Below are 4,133 nucleotides of genomic sequence, written 5' to 3' on the forward strand. Positions count from 1 at the left end.
ACAAAATATCGAGAGAATCATGCAACGAGCCCTCCTGTGCCCATCAGTCACCAGCCTTCTGCTATTCTTGTTTTAACTATTCCCTCTGGGTTTTGGGTTTTTTCCTTTTTTCCTGGAAGATGTGAAACAAATCCCAGACCTCACGTCATCATGCCTATAAATACCTCGTATGTCTTGGTAACAGAGAGGCCTTCTAAAAAATAACTACGACACTCATGACCAAACTCAATGACGTCAACCATGTTCAATTTTTTCCCATTGTTTCCAATGCCCTTTTACAGCTGTTTTTGCTCTAATCTGGACCCGGACAAGGTCTATACATGGCATTGGGTTGGTATGTTTCTGAGGTTTTCTGGATCTGTAACAAGCTGCCGTCTTTCTTTTATGTCATTTATTCTGTTGGGAGCACTTTTTTTTGTTCACGTCAGATGGGTACTGTGCTGACGTGGTGACGAGGTTTGACGGAGGCACATCTCACGTGACGGGGTGAAACCCGATCACCCGGCTCGTGGACCACAGAAGGAGTGACTCAGAGGATCCCCTTCACTGGCCTCTGCCCTCACTCACTCCCCTCCCAGAAAAACTCTGAGCCTCTGCAGGGTTAAGCCTGCTCCTGTGTGGCCTGGCGATCCCCTACCTTGAAATTCTAGAAGTTGCTCAGAGCAGCCCTGGGTCTTACCCTTAAGGTGCCACCACCCTGACAGGAAGCCAGTGGCTCCATATGCCAGCGTCTTCTGGACCGTCAGTGTGGGCTGTGCACGCAGGAGGAGACTTGCCTGGGCTAGACTGGGCTGACCTCTGACCTGAGAATGAAACTGGGTCTCCTGAGTGGAACATGCATGACTTTAAGATCCCCCCAGTCATTCAACAAGTATTCACAAATCTCCGACCACGTGCCAGGCTCTGCCTTGGAGGCAGCATTCAGTAGGGAGCAAGACACAGGCCCTGTCCTCCTGGGGCTTCTGCTCTGGCAGGAGGAGGGGGAACATAGCACAGGGTCAGGGGAGCATCGCTGTGCCGGATGGGGAGCCACCCTTTGCAGAACCATGAAGCATTGTTAGGGGCGCAGGGAGATGGGGTGTTAGGGACGGCCTCTGTGACAAGGAGACACTGGGGCAGAGACCTGAAGGAAGTGAGGGATAAAGCTGCACAGATCTTGGAGCAAGGGCACTCCAGGCAGAGGAAAGAGCAAGTACAAAGTTCTGCGGTGGCTGTGACTTTGCACGTTTCAACATGAAGCGTGTGGCTGGAACGGAGGGGGCGAGGGTGCTCGAGATGGAGCAGAGGGGATGGGTAGAGCTTTGTGGTTCCTCTGAGGGGCCTGGGCTTTTACTCTGAGTGAGATGGGGACCCCCTTGCCATGTGCTGGGCAGAGGAGTGGCTCGAGCTAATAATGTCTTTTCCAGGTCACCGTGGCTGCGGGGTTGAGGGCAGACTGAGGGAGGGACCCATTGGGAGACCACTGCAGACACCTAGGCAGCAGGTGATGGTGACCAGGATAGGCGCAGAGGAGTAGTTAGAGGAGGATCTGTCGCCAAGGCAGAGCCAGTGGGATCCGCTAATGGATTGGATGAAGAGTGTAAGAGAAAGAGAAGAGTCTAGGACAAATCCAAGCTTCTGGCCCCAGTAACTGGAAAGACAAAGTTTCCATTTACTGAGATGAGAAAGACAGGAGTGACTTTTGGGAGCAAGATTAGGAGACCCATTTCTAAAAAAAAAAAAATCCAAGAAAGACCAGATTTAGCTGGGTCTGTGGATTGGAGCACATACTCAAGGCCTCTCCTTGTGCCTTGGGCTTCCTCAAAGCATGGCATCCTTGGGGTAATTGGACTTACTATATAGACACTCCAGAGCTCCAAGAACAAGTGTTCCAGAAAGCAAGGTGGAAGCTGAATGGCTTAATAACCCATCCTGGGAAGTCACATAGCATCAATTCTGCCATACTTACTTGGTAAAGAAGCCCTAAGCCCTGCAGGATTCAAGGGGAAGGAACATATAACTCCACAACTCAAAGAAAGGAGCACCAAAGAATTTGCAGCCATAGTTTGAAACCATCATATCACAAATCAAATTCATTTCTTCATTTTGATGTTACCAATTTTACTCAACTTCTCAAATTTTATCCACTTGATGAGGACCCAGATTCATTTTGGGAACTGAGGCTATTGGTATCATCAGAGACTCTGGACCAGGATCCAGAAGGAGTATCTCCAAGGCACTGATGACCCTAGGCCCCTTTTGACAGTCACAGAACTCCGGGCTTCATGGTTTTCTCCAGCACCCCTCGAGTTTCTCTCTTATCCAATTTTCTCCATAACCTCTAGCACAGGTATTCCTCTGAGATCTTTGGCAACTTTTTTTTTTTTTTTTGAGACACAGTCTTGCCCTGTCATCCAGGCTGGGGTGCAGTGGCATCGCCATAGCTCACTGCAGCCTAAAATTCCTGGGCTCAAGCGATCCTCCTGGCTCAGCCTCCCCAGTAACCGGGACTACAAGTGCACAGGACAACACCCGGCTCATTTTTCTTTTTTTTGTAGAGATGAGGTCTCGCTATGTTGCTCAGGCTGGTCTTCAACTCCTACTCTCAAGTGATCTTCCCACCTCGGGCTCTCAAAGTGCTAGGATTACAGGTGTGAGCCACCGCACCTGGCCTCCAGCAACTTTGAACTGTGACCTTTTGCATAGCTCTTTACCCCTTGATTTGACCAACTGGGATTTAGCACTTCACACCCAGTTCACAACTAACCTCAGTCACCCTTTTAATTAATGAGATTCTGCCCTCTCTTTATATTTCCCCTTCTCTGTGTATCTTTGGCCCCCATGCGGTCTGACTGTGATAGACAGGTATCCTAGTGTAGCAGTTAAGAGTGTGGACACTGAATATTATGCTATTTTTCTCTCCTGAGAATTAAATGAGGTAGATTTTGTAAAATGCCTGCTACACAATAAACGCTCGATGAATTAAATGTTAGTTCTCGTCTCTCTCCAGAACTCCTCTGTCCTTGTTCCTCGTTCCTGTTCCTCCAGCAGCTCAGCATTTTAACCTGACTCATGTCCCTTCCTTAGCACTTCTGAAGTTCTTGCCAGGTGTGTTCCTAACTCTCGTGGATCCTGGGTTAGGACCAGAATTCCTCTCTAGAAAATCAAAGCTCTATCTTTAAAAAAAGAAAAATGGCTCCTGCAAACCAAAGCCACATTCTATTTCTTATGGCCCAAGTGTATCTTTTCCCAACTCAAATGTAAATTCCAGAATGATGGCAGCTGGGGCTCTTTCTTTCCTTATTCCCCGTGGCTGGCAACAGAGAGCGAGCCCGCCCCACGCTCATCTCCCTAAGGAATACGCGATCCTTGGGAGAAGAAAGTTCTGGTGACACCTCTAAGAAAGTCATCCTTTGTTCCCTCCCCAGACAGAAAGTGATTGCCCCAGAGCAGCCAAAATGAGGAACAGGGTCCCTGTTACCTCGGGGTCCTGGTCAGACTCAAAGCACAGGACAGAATGGACATCCAGATGTAGAAGCCATGGCGGGGAGGGGAGCCGATGAAAGAAATGCAAATTAAAACTACAATGAAATTTCATTTGCAGCCACCCTAATTAGTAAAGCTTTTCTTTCCTCTATTTTATATAACTTATTTATCATATACAATTTTTATTGACATATGCATAATTATATAAAAAGCACACAAATCAGAAGCGTACAGCTCACTGAACACATCCACGTCACCAGCACCCGGATCAACAAAAAGAGTGTGACCAGCACCCAAAAGCCTCCTGCGCTAGTTTCTATTGCTGGGTACCAAATGACCACAAATGTAGTAACCTAAAACAACGCCCACTCATTAGCTCACAGTTCTATAGGTCAGAAATCTGGGCCCAGCATAAGCCCGAGTTCTCTGCTCAGGGTCTCATGAGGCTGAAATCAAGGTGTCGGCGGGGCCGGGCTCTTCTGTGGAGGGTCTGGAGAAGACTCCACTTCCAACCCCATACAACATGTTAGCCAAGTTCAGTTCCTTGCAGTCTAGGACTGAGGTTCCTGTTTCCCTGCTGGCTGTCAGGTAGGGGCGCCTCTCAGCTACCAGAGGCCGCCTGCATTCCTTGCCACAGGGCCTCCTCCACGTTAGACCAGCAGTGGAGA

The sequence above is a fragment of the Propithecus coquereli genome, unplaced genomic scaffold (genome assembly GCF_000956105.1).
Source record: "Propithecus coquereli isolate 6110/MARCELLA unplaced genomic scaffold, Pcoq_1.0 Scaffold39, whole genome shotgun sequence".
NCBI lineage: Eukaryota > Metazoa > Chordata > Mammalia > Primates > Indriidae > Propithecus > Propithecus coquereli.